General features: G+C 40.9%; 1 long non-coding RNA gene across 3 annotated transcripts in view; it reads left to right on the top strand.

Moving 5' to 3' along the window:
* Positions 1-8,408: 8,408 nt before the first annotated feature.
* Positions 8,409-22,392, top strand: part of LOC126953702 (uncharacterized) — a 33,205-nt gene continuing 19,221 nt past the window's right edge. For 2 of the 3 annotated variants that reach the window (XR_007725301.1, XR_007725299.1), the window contains exon 1: positions 8,409-12,550. This is a non-coding gene — a long non-coding RNA (uncharacterized LOC126953702). The remainder of the gene's footprint in view (positions 12,551-22,392) is intronic. The other variant, XR_007725300.1, reaches the window with a different exon arrangement.

Raw genomic sequence — 22,392 nt, 5'->3', positions numbered from 1 at the left:
GATCTAGGAAAACACTGAGAGTCACGAGAGTCACAGCTGCAGGAAAAGTCTGCACCAACAGGAGCTGACAGCTTTCATAGAGAAAGACCCACTGTCAACTTAAGTAGCCCTGAAGACATGGACAGTTTATAAATGACTGGAAATTATGACGATAATTTATTACTGATTTGCTCTAAAGTGTTATCCATTTTATGCTATATATAGTTTAGTGTAGTTAGAAAATAAAGGGAAATTTATTTTTAATTTTGGGTATATATACAGATTTATATATTTACCATGCCAGATGTTAAATATTATGAATATCATTCCTGGGTAGTCTGTGACATAAAAGTATGAAGATTTTTGTTAAGAAGTAATTAACATTTGGTATTTAATATTTATACCATCCACCATTTTCATAGTGAGTTTATATATATGTCTGTGTGTGTGTATGTAATTGAAGTGGATCTTAATTTCTCTGCACTGGGGGAACTGGGTCAATATTTGAGCCATTAGGTATATCAACTTGCCAGTTTTCTGGGATATTCTTGAAGAACAAACATGTTTTAGCAACATTCTGCCAATTAGAGCTGCTTAAATGAGGCAGCTGTGAGTCAGCACAAATTTAGTCTGTGTTGACTTTGCTCTGCCTTGCCTCCTATATTTCTCCAATCTTTACTCACCTTCCCTCTGCACTCAGCAGCTTTGTTTCAATATATTTGTCCTTTGAACCTTTGAATACAGTTGCAACATTCTAAGTCAACAGGGCAGCTAAGCATACCTAGCAGAAAAAAAATTTCGACTTTAACCTCAGAAACCGACAAAATCTTCTCAAGGATTATGGTTCCAATAAATACTGTTTAAAGTATTTTATTCATAGTTCTATTCAGTAAACATTTATAGAGCACCTACTTTGTTCCCTGAATTGTTTTAGGGACAGAGAATGCCAGGAAAGACTAAGTCCTGAATGACAGGAACCAGAAGATCCAGTGTGAGAGGGTCTTAGTCAGAGGGAACAATGAGACAGGGTGTTAGTCAGGAACAAGTTGGGTGTGTTTTAGGTACACTGGTGTTTGGGAGCATGGTGAGGAAGTATTGAAAGATGAGGCCAGTATGGGTGTATTAGTTACCAATTGTTGTATACCAACTCACCCCGAAGTTTAGGGACTTAAAGCAACAAATATTTATTATCTCACACAGTTTCTGACGGTCAGGAATCTGGGAGCAGCTTAGCTGGGTGGTGAATCAGCATTTCTCAGGACGTTGCAATCAAGTCACTAACAAAGGCTGCGTCAGCGGAGGGCTTGACTGGGGCTAGTGGATCTCTTTCCAAGATGGCTCACTCACATGGCTGTTGGCAGAGGCCTCAGTTCCTCTCTGAAAGTTGGCAATACATCTCACTTCTTTGGCATGTCTGCTTCTCTGTAGGACTGCTTGAATGTCCCCAGGACATGGCAGCTAACTTTCTCTGGAGTATGGAAGCAAGAGGGAAACTACAATGTCTTTTATGACCTAGTATTGGAAGTCACACCTCTGAAGATAGAGAAGGGCTGAGGAGATCGCCTCGGGGGAGAGAGCAGGTGGAGAAGAGAAGGCTGGGTGGAGCCAGCCAAGGCATCTGAGGAGGAGGGGTCAGTGAAGTAGAAGGAAGTCCAAGAAAGTGTGGCTTTCTTGTTGGCATCATGAGGCCAACAGATAGGCAAGAGGACAGAAGAGTGGCATTGAATTTGGTACCACGGAGGCTACTGCTGACCTGAGGAGAGAAGATGGGGACACAAGCCTGACTGGAGTGGGTTGAGGAGAAAATGGGACATGAGGCAGTGGAAATACCAGCTACCTACAGCCTTTTTGAGAAGTTTGCTCCGAAAAAGGGCATATGATTGGGACAGTAGACTTCCTCAGTGATCTAGAAGAGGAAGGGAAGGTTGAGTAGGCTGGGCTCAGTTTCATTTGCAATTGTGGAAAGTCGCCTAGGAGTGGCTGAGGCTGCGCACTGAACTCTTTACAGCCGCCAGGGAGGTCCCTTGGCTCTGGGCAGTGCGCCATCTGGTGCTCAGTCATGGAGTCAGAGTTAGACTAACAGTAGGTTGGGCAATCCCTTTGCTGGAACTGAAAGGTTTTTTTTCTCGTACATTTTAAATTCAAGTTGGAGTAAACTGCCAAAAGAACAACTTAAAAAATGCTGACTGAATGGCGGAAGTGGAAAGTTCACCTCACTTCCTTTTAACCCCTTCCAACTTATTCCATTTCGTCTTTCTTTCTTACTCCCTCATCCTCTTCACCTTAATCCGTGAGTCTCTCTGTTTCCTTTTCTACTGTCCATTTCTATGATGCAGAATCTAATGATGCAGCTACAAGCCAAGAAACACCAAAGATTGCTGGCAGCCACCAGAAACCAGGAGAGAGGCCGGGAACAGATTATCCCTTAGAGCTTCCAGAAGAAGGAACCAGCTTTGCTGACATCTGGATTCTGGACTTTTAGCCACTAGACTTGTGCAAGAATAATTTCTGCTGTCTAAGCCACCCAGTTCGTGGTAATTTGTTACAGTGGCCACAGGAAAAGAATTCAACTACTTTGCAATAAAAAAAAGGAATGCGTACATACAAAAGCATAGATGAATTTCAAAATAATTGTGCTGCGTGAAAGACACCAAACAAACAAAATACCTGCTGTATGCTTCTATTTATATAAACTTCTAGAAAATGCAAACTAACTCATTGTGACAAAAAGCAGATGAGTGGTACGGGACCAGGCAGGAGAAAGGGATTTCCAAAGGGCATGAGGATGTGAATAAGTTCATTATCATGATTATGATGATAGTTTCATAGGTGTATGTGTATGTTAAAACTTAGCCAGTTGAGGCTGGGCATGGTGGCTCACTCCTGTAATCCTAGCACTTTGGGAAGCCGAAGCAGACGTATCACCTGAGGCCAGGAGTTCAAGATCAGCCTGGCCAACATGGCAAAACCCCGTTTCTACTAAAAATACAAAAATTAGCTGGGCGTGGTGGCACACTCCTGTAGTCCCAGCTACTTGGGAGGCTGAGGCATGAGAATCACTTGAAATCAGGAAGTGGAGGTTGTAGTGAGCTGAGGTCACGCCACTGCATTCCAGCCTGGGGGTGACAGAGGGAGACTCATCTCAAAAACAAAAATGAAAACAAAACCGAAAAATGTATCCAGTTGTACACTTAACTCTGTACACTTTTTTTTTTTTTTGAGACAGTGTCTCGCTCTTGTCACCCAGGCTGTAGTGCAATGGTGCAATCTCAGCTCACTGAAACCTCCCTCTCCCAGGTTCAAGTGATTCTCCTGCCTCAGCCTCCCAAGTAGCTGGGATTACAGGTGCCCACCACCACACCCAGCTAATTTTTTGTATTTTTAGTAGAGATGGAGTTTTGCCATGTTGGCTAGGCTGGTCTCAATATTTCATATATATATATATAAAATATATTGTATATAATACATTATATAAAATACACATATATTTTAAAGTGTCAATTATATCCCCTAATACAGTAATAAAACTAATAGATGGAAATAAACGATCACAAATTTATTATGTAGATAAGCATGCTGTACAATCCCTCTGCTCTCCAGCTGGTCTCCTCAGCTGCCTCTGTCCTTTGGAAGGCTTCCTTCTACTTAGAAACCGGCCCAGGTCTCCACTGTCCTAACCTTCTTAGCCATGCACCCACACTCAGAAGAAACCAACAAACACTCCACAGCAAATTTTTAAAATTCTTTATCCTTGGCTAGTTTTCCCTTTTGCTATTTCCTTCTTTCTTTTCACGTCCAAAACTTCAGTAGTCTACACTCTAGCTCTCCTTCCTCTCTCAAAGTCTTGAATTTTAATTTCTGAATTAATGAACTAATCATCTTAGTTCTATGAGTTTCAAGGTCTTTTCTCAGTCTATCTTTAACTTCTATGCTGCAAATACCAGCCCAACTTCCCTTTCCATCAGCAACTTTCTGCCGCAGTCTCCCACTCTTCGCCAAGCACTACTGCTCCGATTTTCTTGTGGCTCATTTTTTCTTAGTTTCATGATTTATATCTCTTCTTTGCCAACATGTTGTCACATGGATCCCACCCAGTCCTGCTTCATGTCAAAAGGCCAGGATTTTCTTGAAATAAATAACACGTAATTAAGGACAGCCCTCCTGCCTCCATAGCACAGCCCTGTGAAGAAAGCTATGAAAAGATTCCCGAGGCTGACGTTGGGCAGTGAACAAGTGAACAGAGCATTTAGCAGGGCAACTTGGATGCATCTCTGAAATGGCGTGGCCACTATTCCACTCACTGCACTCCACTCCTTATCTTGAAATGTTCTCCCCACTGCTCTCTGCCAGTCCGTATCAACATCTTCTGCATCATGACACCTTCACAAATACTGGACATTCCAACAAGGGGTCTTTCTAAATCTGTATTTCTTTCCATGCTGCCCCCACATCCTGAAGTGACAGTTTTGTCATTCTAATATTGGGGAAGATATGGAAGAGGATGGCAGTAGAGGTGGAGAAGCAGCTCTCACATAGTAGGAAGGTGGCTATTAGGTATTGTAGGTGAAAGCCAGGACTCATGCATCTGAGATGAGGATGCACTGAAGCTGATTAAAATTCTGTTATTATACATCCTCATCCTATTGTTCTACCTCAAGACCTGTGCATGCTTTCTTCTAAGGCTGCCCTCAATACTGGTTGTTCTGGTATTGTAAGGAAACCAAGAAGGAAGAATCAAGCATCAAAACTCAACACATCTAGTGCTCCCCTTTAGTTTACAGATGAAAGCACTGGGGTTCAGAGAGGTTGAAATTTATCTAACGTCACAAAGCTGATCAATGGTAGAATCAGCCTAGAACCCAGGTTTTCAGAATCACTGGCAACAGCCTTTTCCATTTATCCACTGATTCAGCAAATAATTTTTTTAGTTCTAATCTATAAAATGCTGCACTAGGACAGAGATACAGTGCTGAACAAGATGGGACAAAGGCCTTTGACCTCAAGGAATTCGCATTGTAGTGGGAGGAGACAGACTACAAACAAAAAAGAAAAAGTGATAAATATCTCAGTAATTATAGCCTATGATTGGGATGTGAAGGAAATTAAGCAGGGACTATGAATTAGATTGTTCTCAGGTTGCTAATTAAAAGACATACCCAAGTCTGGATAGTTTATAGAGGAAAAAGTTTTAATAGACTCACAGTTCCACATGGCTGGGGAGGCCTCACAATCAGGGAGGAAGGCTAAAGGCACATCTTACACTACGGCAGACAAGAGAGAATGAGAACCAAGTGAAAGGGGTTTCCATTTATAAAACCATCAGATCTCGTGAGACGTATTCACTACCATGAGAACAGTATGAGAAAAAACGCTCCCGTGATTCAGTTCTCTCCCCCCGGGTCCTTCCCACGACACATGGGAATTATGGGAACTACGATTCGAGATTTGGGTGGGGACACAGCTATTATCAGACTATAATAGAGAGTAGCTGGGGAGAGCTTTACTTTAGATGAATGGTAAGGGAAACATAAAAATTGAGAGAAAACTAGGCATGCAAAGAGATGGAAGGGAGGTTCTGGGGCAAAGGAACCAGCATTTTCATGGGTTTGAAGAGAGAAAGTGCTCAGTGTCTTTGTGTACCCCAAGCCGAAGGAGGCCCCTGGGGCTTGGCTGAAAAGTAGAGGGCAGGGACATGGCTTGAGGAGGGGGGTGGCAGGTGGCAGATGACTCACTCCCGTTAAGTCCTGTTAAGGAGTTTGGATTTTATTCTAGGTGAAATGGGAATCCAATGGCTGGCCCTCTTCCATACAGATTTTGCCCAGAAGACACAGTATTTTGGGAGGTATGGTTCCACACTACAGCTATTTGAAAGCATAACTGGAACTTATGAGGAAAAATCCATCTGCTTCTGTACCAAAAAAGACTGAAGAAAAAACTGAAAATCAGTCGTAGTGTGTGGATTTGCCAAAATACATTAAATTACTTTTCTGGAGTCTAGTGGATAAGTATCTTAGTCCATTCAGTGGCTGGAACAAAATGCCGTAAACTGAGGTGTTTATAAGCAACAGAAATTTATTTCTCACTGTTCTGGATGCTGAGAAGTCTGAGGTCAAGGCTCAGGCAGATTTGGTGTCTGGTGAGGGCCTGTTTCTTCATAGACGGTGTATTAGTCTGTTCTCACAGTGCTATAAAAATACTGCCCAAGCCTGGGTAATTTATAAAGGAAAGAGGTTTAATTGATTCACAGTCTCACACGGCTGGGGAGGCCTCAGGAAACTTACAATTACGGCAGAAGGCAAAAGGGTAGCAAGGACCTTCTTCACATGGTGGCAGGAGAGAGAAGTGCAAGCAGAGGAAATGCCAAACATTTGTAAAACCATCAGATATGGTGAGAACTCACTCACTATCATGAGAATAGCATGGGGGAAACTGTTTCCCATGATCAGATCACTTCCCTTCCTTGACACATGGGGATTACAATTCAAGATGAGATTTGGGTGGGAACATAGAGCCAAACCATATCAGTCCATGCCTTTTTGCTCAGTCCTCACATGGTAGAAGGGGCAAGCAAACTCCCTTGGGCCTCATTTATAATGGCCCTAAGGGCACTAATTCCATTCATGAGGTCTCTGTCCTCATAACCTAGGCACCTCCCAAAGGCCCTACTTCTTAATGGCATCACCTTGGAGATTAGGTTTCAACATATGAATTTTAGGGGGACGCAAACATTCAGACCATAGCAATAAGTAGGTTGGTAAAATTTCTAAAATAAATGAATTATGCTGACATAAACAGGGCAGCTACTAACTCATAACTATAACTGAGGTTGCTATTTGCCAGGTACAGCTCACAGAGAAAGTAAATGTCAATCAAAACATTTTAACAGAACAATTTAAATATACTCAAAGAGCATCCCCCTTAAACTCATCAAATCATTTCAAAACTAAAAGCAGACCTGTGAATGTGGATAATTGCCTCTAATATCATGTTTTATAAGTTAGTATTTTTATGTTAAGTTTTCTTAAAATGAAGCTTCCAGTATAAGGATGCATGTTTGCACTTAAACGTATGGTCCACACACATACACATACATGAAGAAAACACGTACCAAACGCATAAGGGCTGAATTGCACTGAATTACGAAGTTCCATGTTTTAAGGTTCACAATTTTTAAATGCTGGATTAATATGTAACATGTCACTGAGATTTCTTAAAGAAAGAATTGATTTTGCTTAATTTTTTTCTATACAGTTTAAATAAGCTAACTTTTTTGCTTATCTAGCTATCTCTGATTATTTTACAAAGCTTTATTTTCCACTGTTGGTAACAATTTAGTTACTAGTGCCAAGCAATGTCCTGCAAGGATAGTGAAGTGCAGACCTTTCTAAGTGAGAACAGTATGTGCCAAGGCAACATCTTCGTGGGAGCAAAGAAATCTCACTTTATATCACAAGCAGGACATAAAGATTTTCTATAAACCAGAAAATATGTATTCAATATTCAAGGAACCATGAGCTTGTACTGTGTGCTAGCTTACTGAATTGACTTTTTCATAGAAAGGAAAATCTTTATTCTTCCTCTGAAATTGCCCAAGAATCCACATGACTAAAACCCAGTTTGAGTAGACCAAGCAGAATGGAGGCATAATGCCAAGATGGCTGAAGATACATTTCCAGAATCCTAGGCTGAGGATAAACATAATTTTAAAAGGCATATAGTTACTGGTCTATTTAATTCCTTTTGTTCTTACACACATTAAAGATGGAATTACTGCCTTTGATTTTTTACTTTAGAGGCACACTTGAAAGCTGTGAAATTACCTACTTAGCAGCTTTGCCTGCCTGCTAACGTTCTTCTGGCTAGAACAAGGTAAATGCACAGTAATTGCTTCTTATCTCACCTTTTCTGCAAATAGGTAGAGGGAAATGATTGATGTTCATGGTCTATTGAGTCTTTTTAAAAATAATTTCCCTTAAATAAAAGATAGATTTGGAAGTAGTTACAAAAGGAAAGAAAGAGCTAGAGAAAGCTGGTGCAAGATGATATTCTATTAATATCCATTGCTTGGAGTTCTGTTTGGTGCCATTTGACTGAGGAAGTCACCACTTTATCTCAAGCAAATAAGTTCAGTTGTTAAAAATGCAGGGAATTTTCTAGAATGTGCTTACTATATGCTTAAAACTTAAGTCACAGATACTGAGAATTATTTCCAATTTATCCTAAGTTTAAAATAAAGCGAGAGTTTAAATGAAAGCCAAAATCACAACTAAAATGATTTTAAATGAATTAACCTTATTTGTTCAGTTATAGCTAAATACTCTCATTATTCTCTTACCTCAAATCAATAATAGATATTAATTTGAATGAATAGATTAGAGATTTACCATTATATTCTAGATGTATAAATTATTTTTAGAATAATAGACATATGAACACACACTATGAAAAATATATTTCTAAATAAATCAGCAATCTGTTTCTCACGAATTTTCATTTTGAGTTTATTTGAATCTTTTTTTTTTGAGCTAGGGTCTCACTCTGACACTCAGGCTAGAGTACAGTGGTGTGATCATGGTTTACTGCAGCCTCTGCCGTAAGAGATCCTCCCGTGCTCAAGTGATCCTCCCCCCTCAGCCTCCCTAGTAGTTGGAACTACTGGCACTCACCACCATACCTGGCTAATTTTTGCATTTTTTTGTAGAGACAGGGTTTCACTATGTTGGCCAGGCTGGTCTCAAAGTCCTGGGCTCAAGTGATTGGCTAGCGTTGGCCTCCCAAAGTGCTGGGATTACAGGCCTGAGCTACTGTACTTGGCTTATTTAAATTCTTTATAGGTCTTTTTTGGTTACATGGTTAATTGAAGTCGTTTCATATAAATTACTTAGTTTTTGATTTGTACTTTTATATAATTGTATGTTCTTCAAATTATCAGAATGATAATACATCTTTTTGAAGATGACCCACTCGTTACCTAGCTTCATTTTATTATAGGATATAAACACTCAATAAAAGCACCCAAAAGTCAGGACATTTTGACTTGAAATATTTAATCCAGACAATAAAGCTAGACACTTGGATTTAGAAGTTAAGATTTAGAAAAGCTTAAAACACTGCCAGTCTTGCTTTTTCAGAATAAATCTTATTCAGACCATCTTTCTGGGATTCTAAAACTCAGATCTATCAGAGCCTCAGAAATTGTTGTGAAGAACAGACTTTTGAATACAAAACAAGATAATATTCCCTCTGCTCCCTGTAATATAAATGCATTTGTTGTGTGGCATATTTTCTATTATAATTGATATTGTACAGATTGTTAAAATTGATTATAAGCAATGTCCACTCTGTCAAGGAAACATTGTGTTATATATGGAGAGAGAGATGAATCAGTTTGCAAATTCAAGTGTGAAAGACTGTATATTTCTAAAACTGAATTTTGTTGTGAAGAACAGACTTTTGAATGCAAAACAAGATTATATTCCCTCTGCTCCCTGTGATAAAAATGCATTTCTTGTGTGGTTTATTTTCTTTTGGTAATTGATATTTTACAGATTATTAAAATTGATTCTAAGCAATGTCCACTCTGAAAGCGAAATGTTGTGCTATATGTGAAGAGAGAGATGAATCAGTTCACAACTATATTTCTAAAACTGAGTTTCATTTCTATTTTGAGTCCCATTTCATTAGGGAACATAAACCAAATTTAACCCAACTAAATCTGTTGGGTCTCTTCCCCAACACACACCCTCAATTTTTTCTAAGGTTCCATCTAAGTTCCTATCCTGTCCTCAACAGACATCTGTCCACACAGGAGCCTGCCAAGACATTCTCATTCCCATCTAGTCTCGAGGTGATAGTCTTTGCAGATGACTGCAATACCCACTTCATTACCACCACCAGGTCTGTTTCATTTGGAACTGTGCATTGCTGGAACAAGGAGAGCTCTGAGGCTGTCTGAAGCCTATCGGCCTAGGCGCAGCATCTAGGCATTTCTACTTAACGCTAGTGAGTCATCTGGGTTTTCGAGAAGTAATGCAAGGTTTCCCATGGTCTCAGATACCCTAAACTATACTGGGGGTCTGGCATGTCTTATCTGCCTCCTCTAAAATTTGACGAGGCTGATGTGAGAAAAGAGAAGGTTTTCCTATCGACTTGAGTGTCTAAAGTCTCTTCCTTCCCGGTGTAACTCTATTCCTCTACCTCATTTCCAGAAGGTAGCTACACGGTTCACCAATTCTTCTAAATCATTTGTTTTTGGCACTTGCAGGATTGGAAATAGCAGTAAATTTTTTGGCCTTTCTCCTAAAGAGAGATGGGATATAATTCCCTCCCCTTGGGTCTGGGCTGGCCTTGGTGACTTACTTAAAACCAACAGCATATGATGACAATACCGCCTTGTGACTTTTGAAGCTAGATCAGAAGAAGCTTTGCAGCTTCTGCTTTGGTCTCCAAACACTCACTCTCCATGCGCTTCCTCCAGGAACCAGCCACCATGCTGTGAGAAGCCCAAGCAATGTCCAGAGGCCATAGATGAGTACTTTAGTCAAGAGCTCCAGCTGAACTCTTAGCCAAAAGGCAGCATCCATTGCCAGCCGATGAGGAAGCCTCTTGGATGCTCAGCCCACACGAGCCTTTGGCTTGTTCCTGTTCCAGTCAACATCTGAGTGACACTTCATGAAAGACCTGAGGCAAGAATCACTCAGCTGAGCCCCTTCTCAATTCCCAAACCACGAAATTGTGTGCAAATTTAAATGACTGTTTTAAGCTACTGAATTTTGGTGTAATGTTTCATGCCACAATAGATAATCAGAACATGGAATATATTTTGCACATTTTGAAGCTCAAAATCCAGGCTTTTGCAACTCCAAAGTCTCAGCATTTTCATTTCTCTGATATTCGATGAGTTGTGAATTTGCGAAGTGATTCATCTCTTTCTCCATATATAACATATTTCCTTTCCAGAGTGGACATTGCTTAGAATCAATTTTAACAATCTGTACAATGTCAATCATTAACTGGAAAATTAACTTGGAGAGACAATGGGTAGATGGAAATGTGATAAATAGCGTGGGGCTACAGTGGATGGAATCCTTGGTTGTCTCTAGACATTATCCCACTGCAAGGTTATGACATGTTATATGTGAGTGAAGTGTTTTTTGTGTTTCTTACAAAAAGGGATAGGTTTTTATCCTTTAAATAGAAAATGGCCGGGTGTGGTGGCTCACTCCTGTAATCCCAGCACTTCGGTAGGTCAACCTGGGCAGATCACTTGAGGTCAGGAGTTCAAGACCAGCCTGGCCAAAATGGCGAAACCCCATCTCTACCAAAAAGACAAAAAATTAGCTAGGCATGGTGCTGGGCACCTGTAATCCCAGCTACTCAGGAGGCTGACACAGGAGAATCGCTGGAACCTGGGAGACAGAGGTTGTAGTGAGCCGAGATCGGAGCCTGGGTGACAGAGCAAAACTTCGTCTCAAAAAAAAAAAAAAAAAAAAAAAAAAGAAAAGAAAAGAAAAAAAGGAAAAGAAAAAGATTAAAAGATTCATATCAGAAGGCTGATATGAAAATCAATATAACTATCATACTATAGCTCTTCTCAGAGTTTGGAGCATGCTTGGACTATAAGAACTCTGCAGTGGCAGGTGGTGGGGAGGGAGTCAATTCAGATGGTATGCACACCCACTTTTGTCTAACACTGTTTAGGGAGTAAGTACTAGGCTTGTAGAGAAACCCTGGAGAAAGTAGCACAGCAATTCAACTGATGAATGAGCAGGTTCTACTCATTTCTCATATATAGGTGCTGGCAGATAATGAACAACATGCTTTCCAGATCCAAGGAAGAGTTGATTCATAAGGCTCTTCCCAGTTTCATGCATTGATGTACTGAAATTACATTTCTTGGTGCCCTCTTTCAATCTCCTCACCTTTCTTTATCCACTGGTTTTGTTTTACTCTGTTTATCAATTTTTCCTCTCTTCATGTGACACAATATGTCTGTCCCACAGTCCCTGAGTTATTGTGCTTCAGTTCCAGTCACACATGCAGCTTCTCGAAGTCTCAGTGCCAACTTCCTAGGATGAAGATGGACTTAGTTTCAATTGGTGACTCAATGGACCTGGAAAGCCCACCTTGGCTGGGGTATGGTTGATATATCACAATCATGACTGACAGGAGCCCACCACCCCTATGCAGGAGGTGGGGGGAGGCTGAGCAGTTCTCAGAGGAGGGGCATCACTGTGGACAGGGTGGAGGTTCCAAAGTTGTCTACTTGATCCAGTGTCTTCTACATAACAAATGCTCAGTAAACCATAGCTGTTGTGAGAAAAACATTAGATAACATGTACTATGGATCTTAGTTAATTTCCTGAAAAGTCTCCATTTGGCTGGGGGCACCTCAAAGACATTCATGTGGGCAAAAATGTAAGAATTTATTTCCTCAATGCCCAAACTAACTCACCACATGATCTTTCCAACCTAGGGTCTTTATCAAGAACATCATCATCAAGGTTGATCCACCTTCTAGAATGTTCATAAATGCAGTCATCTGGGCCAGCGTAATTATCAACAAGGAGAGGTAATCATTTTGGGATATAAACATCCCTGTAGAGATGACTTTGTCCCAAATCAGAACAACAGCTGTCATATATTGGGTGCTTACTCTTTGCCTGTCACTTGATCAGTGCTTTGAGAATATTCTTCCTTTGAATGCTCGCATTAATCCTGTGGGGGTAAGTATGACCATTCCTATTTCCCAGATGGAGAAAGTGAAGTTCAAAGGTGAAGCAACTTCTTAGCAAATAAAGAGCCAGGTAGGATTCAAACCCAGATCTGTCTGTTGAACTTCTCAACACACTTGCCTGGAAGCACCAGGCCCTGCCTGCCCATGGCCCTCGGGAAGCCTCAGGGCACAGTGCCTCTCAGCCTTTCTTCCCCAGCTGACACAGTGTGCCACTGTAGCCTACCCCACCACATCTTTCTCTCCATCTCTGCAGAGGGCACTTGTTATTTTGTCTGTCCAAGATTCCCCTTGTGTCCATACCTCCCTGAAAAAGAAATAACTGGTAACTATGCCTCTTCCTTTGCCATCCTAGAAGTTCCCACAGGAATTGCAATGTTCCACTGTAACACTATTCCTCTGTCTCTTCATAGGCAATGGGTATCTAAGGAGTAGGCTCTAGATCCCAGCTGAGGTGATCAGCTGCTAGTCCTGCATTTTTGGAATTGGGGTCAAGAGATGTAACCAGATCTCTCTCCAGTTACTGCAGCTCTAACATGTAAAACTTAGGGGCTTCCAATGTCCATTTGCCACGTGCAAGAAAATGAACAGAGAGGAGCAGAGACAAGGAACAGAGATAGGTAGAGTTCTGTGGGGGGCCAGCCCCTGGTCCTGGTTATTATGCAATTATGTGACTTCAGACTGACACACAGTAGGCCACCAGGCTGTCAACTTCATGAGAGCAAGGATCACTCTGGATTTGATTACCATTATTCCTCTAGTGCCTAGCATTGGTTCTTAGTGGCACAGAACAAATTGTTGTTGAATAAGTGAATGACACATTCTATTCATGTCTCCTTTTTTTCCTCCCTTCTTTCCTTACATAGGGAGACCCTTGGCTCAGGAGGTTTGGTGAACTCTATTATCCAAACAGTCCAAGTTATTAACAACATTGTTCATTATTCACCCATCCACTCATCCAACTGAAAACACACCATTCAACCATAGAGAACCTCCAATGAGTCAGGCATTTTTAGACACTGAAAAAACCCCAAAGAACATGATCATTGAGATGCTTCTATTCTAGGCAGCAGGGGCGGCGGAAGGGGTGGCGGGAGATGGGAGGGATAGGCCTCTAACATGTAATCAGTATTTTCCAGGCCATTCAGTATGGGCTACAATAGGTTGACACAAACCCAATACTATTTCTCTGGCTGTAGCACCACCTCACAGAGGTTCCATGCATTTGCCCCTCTTCCTGAGAGGCACACTAAAAGCTCCCATTTTTGTCCTGCTGTAGCTACCCACAGCACCATGAACTCCTCCCACAGAGGGGAAGAGCAGTTCCCAGCTCTGTATACCATCCAATGGCTTGTGTATTAGTCAGGGCTCCCCAGAGAAACAGAACAAATAGGATACATATACACATATAACAGGAGATCTATTATAGGAATTGGCTCACGCAGTTATGGAGGCTGAGAAGTTCCAAGATCCACCATCTGCAGACTAGAGAACCAGGGAAGCTGGTGGTGTAATTCAGTCCAAGTACTAAGGCCCGATAATCAGGAGACTAAATGGTGTAAGTCCCAAAGCCTGAGAAACAGGAGCACTGATGTCTGAAGTCAGAAGAAGATGGATGTTTCAGCTCAGGCAAAAAGAGCGAATTCATCCTTCCTCCATCCTTTTGTTCTATCTGGGCCCTTGATTGATTGGATGATGCTGGCCCAAATTGGTGGGGGTGATTTTCCTCACTCAGTCTTCTGATTCAAATGCTAATATCTTCCAGAGACATCCTTATAGAAACACCCAGAAATATTATCTTACCAACTCTCTGAGCATCTCTTAGCCCAGTTGAGTGGACATGTACAATTAGCCATCATAGCTTTGCTGTTCTGCCTAGCCCCATCTGGTTGAGATAGGCCACAATCTCAGATGTCTAGACTTTCTCTGTCAGAGGCATATCTTCCTTGCTGCTCTGAGCCTGGCAGCCTCTCACCTACCTGTTCCTTAGATCTCAGGAGACCTCTGAGAATGCTCACCTCTTTGTTCACCCTGTATAGTCTAAAAACGGGAGGCATGAATAATCTACCCCTTGTTTAGCATATAATTAAGAAATAACCATAAAATGGGCAACCAGCAGCCCTTAGGGTTGTTCTGTCTATAGAGTAGTCATTCTTTTATTCCTTTACTTTCTTAATAAACTTGGCTTTCACTTTACTCTGTGGACTCGCCCCGAATGCTTTCTTGTGCAAGATCCAAGAACCCTCTCTTGGGGTCTGGATCCAGACCCCTTTCCAGTAACATAACCTCATTGTAAGTTGACGAGCATTTGTCTATATATTTTCATAGTCATCGTGTTGGAATCAGAATATAAAAAATGTCTGCCTTTTGCATTCGTTTGAAATATCTCTTAAATCTCTTTACTCTACAGGCTCCTCCTCCTTCTTTGTTTTCCATTCAATTTTTAAAAATTTATTATGGAAATATAAAAGTAGAAAGTCCTTTGAAACATATTCGTCACTAGGCCCAGAGAACAGTGCTGCTCAAACATGCATATAAAGTCCTTAACTACAGACTCAGATTCTGCAGGTCTGGGGTGGCAGCTAAGGTGCTGCATTTCTAACAGTCTCTCAGGTGATCCTTAGCTTGCTTACCTGGGGACCATTGTGAATAGTAAGCCAGCTGAGCTCCACCTACAAATTTTGCTGATTTTACTGTGCATCCTTAAAGCGTGCCTTTGTTTCCTGTATTTTCTATAAACTGGTATCTAGAAGTTTGACTGAATTCCAAGTTAACTATGTTGACAAGAGTTCTTTTCAGGCAGCACTGCATACTTTCCATTGTGTCACATCAGAGGGACCCTCGTGTCTAGTTGTCCCCCTGTTAATGATGCTCAGTGTTTAGTGTTGTCAGCCTGATCTTTTCACTGTCAAGCTCCCTATTAGTAGTTTTAGCAGCTGTTGTTCATCATGGTCCAGATCCGTGGTTCTCAATCATGGCTGCATGTTAAAATCACCTGGGAAGATTTTAGAAGCCACTGATATCAGGGTCCTCTTCCAGATCAGTTTCTGGAACATGGAGCCGAGTGGTTAATTTCTGGAATAGGGCTGAGGTTGTGTGTATGGGAGGCCAAAGTTCTGTGTGTGCGTGTGTGTATGTCTGTGTTTTAAGCCCCTCGGATGATTCTAATAGGCAGCAGATAGTCCTAGGTCAAATTGTTTTCATTCTGTCTTCCAAAATAGTAATATTTTCAATCTCACTTTTTTCTTCATTAATTTTGCTGAGCTCTTAATGTGTAGAAGTGCTTGTTTCAAAAATCAGCCAGTTGCGTTGCTATGATGCAAGATAAATCCGCTCTCATTCATATGATAAAGACGCTCCCCTTTTTTTTGAGACAGGATCTCACTCTGTAACCCAGGCTAGAGTGCAGTGGCATTGTTACAGGAAAGCGGTCCCTAGAGGGTTTTTGGATCTCAAGCAAGAAAGAATTCAGGGCGAGTCCATAGAGTAAAGTGAAAGCAAGTTTATTACGAAAGTAAAGGAATAAAGAATGACTACTCTGTAGACAGAGCAGCCCTGAGGGCTGCTGGTTGCCTATTTTTATGGTTATTTTTTGATCATATGCTAAACAAGAGGTGGATTATTCATGCCTCCCTTTTTTTTTTTTTTTTTAAGACGGAGTCCCGCTCTGTCACCCAGGCTGGAGTGCGGTGGCCGGATCTCAGCTCACTGCAAGCTCCGCCTCCCGGGTTTACGCCATTCTCCTGCCTCAGCCTCCCGAGTAGCTGGGACTACAGACGCCCGCCACCTCGCCCGGCTAGTTTTTTGTATTTTTTTTTTTTTAGTAGAGAAGGGGTTTCACCGTGTTAGCCAGGATGGTCTCGATCTCCTGACCTCGTGATCCACCCGTCTCGGCCTCCCAAAGTGCTGGGATCATGCCTCCCCTTTTTAGACCATATAGGGTATCTTCCTGACATTGCCATGGCATTTACAAACTATCAAGCCGGTGGGAGTGTAGCAGTGAGGATGACCAGAGGTCACTCTCATTGCCATTTCAGTTTTGGTGCGTTTTAGCTGGCTTCTTTACTGCAACCTGTTTTATCAACAAGGGCTTTACAACCTCTACCTTGTATCAACCTCCTATCTCATCCTGTGACTTAGAATGCCTTAATTATCTGGGAATGCAGCGCAGTAGGTCTTAGCCTTATTTTAGCTAGTCCGTATTCAAGATGGAGTTGCTCTGGTTCAAATGCCTCTGACCTTTCCCCACTTCCTTAATCCTAAGGGTGGCAGAGGGAGGAAGATCCATCTTCTGTAACTTCTTCAGGCTGAATAGGGGCAATGATGTTCCGGCCTAATTATTAAGGTCTCTTGTATTCAGGCTAGAGAGGAGCTCAGTCAGAAAGCATTGGTATAGTGAGGGTCATTCATGATTCTTGAGTTCTGACAAAAGGTGATACCTGGAAGATTAGTAAGTGTTCAATTTAAGAAAACACTCACTAAGCTTGTCCTGCATTCCCACACAAAGAGTACAACAGCAATATATTTCACAAGAGTAAAGCAAAATAAGTAAAATTACCCCATGTGAACTAAATTAGAAGGCTTTCCATGAGCTGGGCAACTGTTGGAACCAAGCTGATATGGGTTCACTAGCTGATTCCAATGTACCCAGATTTTGAATAGTGATCCAGATTTTTACGTTGCCCATCCCTTTTGTTTTTTCTGATCAGCAGTTAGAGATCACTGATTGGTTCACAAGAATAAGCAGGGATAGCCTAAATTGAAGAAACAAACATAAAAACAACTGATGAGACTAGAATTTAATAACACGTGTACCATAGTTCTTGAAACATAATATTTCTCTCTCCAGTTTTCCATTTTTACTGAAGACACATTATGGTAAGACCAATTTGCTTTATATATACTTGGCCTGATTATTTGTATAAAGTGCAGCAAGAATAATTATTTTTCACATTAGCTCTTTTTAAATTGGCTTTGATGGAACTCTGTTCAATAGAAAGAATCTTAGGCCAGGCATGGTGGCTTACACCTGTAATCCCAGCACTTTGGGAGGCCAAGGCAGGTGGATCCCTTGAGGTCAGGAGTTCGAGACCAGCCTGGCCAACATGGTGAAACCCTGTCTGTACTAAAAATACAAAAATTAGCTGGACATGGTGGTGGGCACCTGTAATCCCAGCTACTGGGGAGGCTGAGGCAGGAGAATCGCTTAAACCCAGGAGGCGGAGGTTGCAGTGAGCTCAGATCATGCCACTGCACTCCAGTCTGGGAGACACAGCAAGACTCCATCTCAAAAAAAAGAAAAAAAAAACTTAGATAAGACTTTTTTTTAGAGCTGAGCCCTGCCATGGGTTTGTACCGTCAAATACCTATGAGTTGAGTAAATTCCTCTAATTTGAGTTTCCAAGATAGCTTGGAAAATCAAAAAAGGGCTCTTGGGCCTGTTAGAAAGTGGCATTCTTTACTTACCACAGGTCAGAAACCCTGTGTAGACAAGGTATAAAGCCATTTCTCCCAAGGGACTTTTATTGGCTCCATAAGGCAAGTTTAATTCTTTAAAGGAAAACACACAATTCTAGTTAAAGCCTTGGTAAAATAACCAGTATCTCCTGTTGCAAAAGAAAACAGATTTTTATTGCAGTTATGCAAATAACTATATCACCATAAATTCAGAATACTCACAAATAGTTTCCAAATTCTGGAGAAATTAGGTAGAGAGAAATAAAATGCTTCAAGTTTTGTTCATAGGCATATATTTTCCTTAATTACTGAAAGGTATAAATAACTGAAAAGTTTCCTTGATTCTGAAAAACAAAACAAAGGATTAGCAACATTTTAAGCAAAAAGTTTAAAAGATTACTTTAGACTTCCATTAGTTTAGTCCATGCAGTTATCTCCTGTTTTGCTTGATATTTGTGAACATTTCAGCTCCCCATGAGAGTTCTGAAAGTTGCTTCCTCTATTTTAATGTCACAGTTTCCACAGTTATCAGAAACTTGCATTTAAGAACACCTGGTAGAGTTCTACAGTTGATTATAAACCACCTTCTAAAGAGGACCAAAACAAGACAATAATTGTTTGTGGATGACAAAACGTCTTAGGGTAGCCACATTCAGAAACACGATTGACAAAGAAATTTGGTTATCTCTGTGGCACAATTGATTTTATGTGACAATTATAATTATTAATAACATAAACTAAGTCATATAAGAATTATAGGATTTTCCATAATTTTGATACATATACCAATAACACATTTATACAAATACAGCCCAAAGAAAACCAAACACCATTTCATATTTGACAATGCTTCCTGTATGACTTTTACACCAAATAAGTCAAATGTCACTGTTACATTAGTGCATTATTGATGTCAATCTCAATTCTTAATAAAATCTTATAGACAAATGTATTTAATCTTAATCAGTTTGACCATAAGGAAAAATTTTCATAAAGCTTTTATAACCCTTACAAATTTTTGTTAAGGAGCAGATCATAAGCAGGTTTTTGCTTTAAGAAAAACCTGTTTTGCTTTTATTCCAATGTTTAGTTTACAGAAAAACTGAATAATAACCCCTTTAACTTTAGCCAATGTGTTCACACACAGAATTTCTTTTACGAGATTAATTTTTCACAAACTTCCACAACTTGCTTAAACCTTCAGCTTTATTCTATCTAACTTAAAACAATCCTTTAACCTTCTAATCTGGGCAAAAAAAAATCCACATTCTCATGGCTTGTTATAATTTTTTTTTACCAAAAACACATTTCACTATTCTATATGCCTTGTGTGTAGAACTGTTTCTTCAGTAGTGTTAATTACAAATTCAATGTTAACTCTTAGAAACATTTACTTTTGGTGAAAAACCTGGTTAGTAAGCTATTTTAATTATGCAATAGGTGTGGAGCCTAGCCTAGAATACACCAGGCAGAAGTGCAGATAAGGGCTGACTCTTTCTAGCACAGCTAGGTGGCATGGCTTTCCACATATCTCCAGGCCTTATCTAGAATCTAATGCTCCAAAGTGGGTAAACTGAACAATTTTCAAAAGTCAAAGAAGCAGTTTATGACTTTAAAGCATTTAGGTCATAAATGCTTATTTAATATCTGACCTACATAATTTAGACCAAATGTTTATATTTTTGAAGACATTTTTATTTTACCAATAATCTTTAAAACTCCCTTTATTTCCCAAAGATTACTTAAGTTACATGAACTAAATAAAAGGCATTACACTTTTCACTTTTCTGACAAAAAATTTGATTTAAAGCACTTATTTTTAAGCCAAATGATTAAATCTCTTTTATATCACATGAATAAGATAAAGGACTTATTCTCTAAGCTTGGAATTGAACTCTGAACCCAGGCCACCATTGTGAAAAGAAAAAGCATGGCCACATGGTTATAAGGTCAAGCTCCCAAGGAAATAACTTGGTCATAAGGACCAGTTTACTGGGGTGTCCTGAACAGCAGACTCATAGGGGTCCTAGGCCCACATTCTAGCCTAAAGTACTCCTCTCCATTACAGAATGCAGAAAGACACACAAAGCACACTAGATTTTCTAAAGCTTAAGATTAACCTTGCAAATCCTTTTCCCCATTAATCAAAACTTTACAGAGAAAAAAACATTAATTTTTACCATTCATTTATCCAGTTGAGAACGAGAGCACTGCCTGAGGTAGGATGGGGAAGGCGAGGAGCGAAATGCCCAGGGAGGCCAGAGAAAGACCCACCCATTACAGCTGACACTGAAAAGTTCAGGCAGCTGCTTGTCAGCAGTGAAAGGATTTTTTTCCAGCAGTTTCATCAGCTCTCAAGTTTCCCTTTTTAGGGAAGAAAAAGCTCCCCACGTCCCACGATCCTGTGCATGCCTAATCCTGTCACCCACAGCCATCAGCAAAGAGTGCAAGACAGACTAATCCAAAGAGAATAGCAGTTAACGTCCCATAGTGCCAAACCCATTCTTAGCCAAAAGGGACTTTACCAAGAGGGGCCTCTAACCCCTAAATCTTAGAAAGCACTCTAACTCTCCTAAGTTGGACCTCTAACCCAAGGTTGGTCAAGTATCCTTGTCTTTTATTAAGAGGGACCTCTAACCCACTCTGTCTTAGGAGCGGTTCTAACTCCCCTAAGTTGGGCCTCTAACCCAATGCCATTATTTACCCAGGTACCCCACCACTTACCCAAAGTCAGCCAATCAGTGCTGCAGTTTATTTCCTTTGGGTCAGAGGTCTCCTCAGTATTGTCCCTTCCGTGGGTCACCAGAAAGATGTTACCAGACCTCACCACTTACCCAAAGTTAGCCTTTGGGTTGGGGTTTCCACACTATACTCCCATCTGCGTTGCCAGAAAGATGTTACAGGAACGGAGTTCCGATCCAGACCCCAAGAGAGGGTTCTTGTATCTCGTGCAAAAAAGATTTCAGGGCGAGTCCACAGAGTAAAGTGAAAGCAAGTTTATTAAGAAAGTAAAGGAATAAAAGAATGACTACTACATAGAGCAGCCCCAAAGGCTGCTGATTGCCCCCTTTTATGGTTATTTCTTGATGATATGCTAAACAAAGGGTGGATTATTCATGCCTTCCTCTTTTAGACCATATAGGGTAACTTCCTGACATTGCCATGGCATTTGTAAACTGTCATGGTGCTGGTGGGAGTGTAGCAGTGAGGATGACCGGAGGTCACTCTTATTGCCATCTTGGTTTTGGTGGGTTTTAGCTGGCTTCTTTACTGCAACCTGTTGATCAGCAAGGTCTTTATGACCTGTATCTTGTGCTGACCCCCTATCTTATCCTGTGACTTAGAATGCCTTAACTGTCTGGGAATGCAGCCCAATAGGTATTAGCCTTATTTTATCCAGCCCCTATTCAAGATGGAGTTGCTCTAGTTCAAACACCTCTGACAGCATGATCTTGGCTCACTGATGCTTCAGCCTCCTGGGTTCAAGTGATCTGCCTGCCTCAGTTTCCCAAGTAACTTGGAATGCGGGCATAGGTCATCACGCTCAGCTAATTTTTTTTTTATTTTTTCAATTTTTTTGTAGAGATGGTTCACACTACGTTACCCAGGCTGGTCTCAAATTCCAAGCCCCAAGCCATCCTCCCACTTCAGACTCCCAAAGTGCTAGGATTACAGGGATGAGCCACCATGCCTGGCCCACTTCTACCTTTAAAGCCACTCTACCCCTTTTCACAGTCCCCTGTGCTTCCCAGGACTCCCTCTCCAGGTACCTCAAGCTGCCTTTGAATGTCCAGAGCCTGGCACCCAACCAAGGGTACCCGTCATTCCCCACAAGCTTCATAGACTCTTCTGGGGTGGGGATGGGGGGATTTTAATTTCCATATTTCTGTACTGTTTTAACTTCTTCAAAATGACCATGGGTTATATTTCTAAAAAACATAATACCTTTCCAAAGGAAAAAAAAAGGTAGGAAAAGGCACACTTTGTCTAACTCTGTGCTTTTGTTTGAAGTCCCAGCGACTCCTTGAAAATCCTCTTGAATACTGATTCTAGGTTTCAGAAGATGCAATAATTCAAATACCAAGATTAATCTGCGAAGTGAAACTTCGACCTCCTCTAACTCCACCCAGTTTCTCCAGGCTGGGCTTGTCTTGATTGGAAAGGGAGGAAGATCCGTATACAAACAGAGAGAAAAGATTGGTACGCTAAAACCTTACCCCTTT

The sequence above is a fragment of the Macaca thibetana genome, chromosome 4 (assembly GCF_024542745.1).
Source record: "Macaca thibetana thibetana isolate TM-01 chromosome 4, ASM2454274v1, whole genome shotgun sequence".
NCBI classification, from domain to species: Eukaryota; Metazoa; Chordata; class Mammalia; order Primates; family Cercopithecidae; genus Macaca; species Macaca thibetana.
This window is presented reverse-complemented; position numbering and strand designations above follow the sequence as displayed.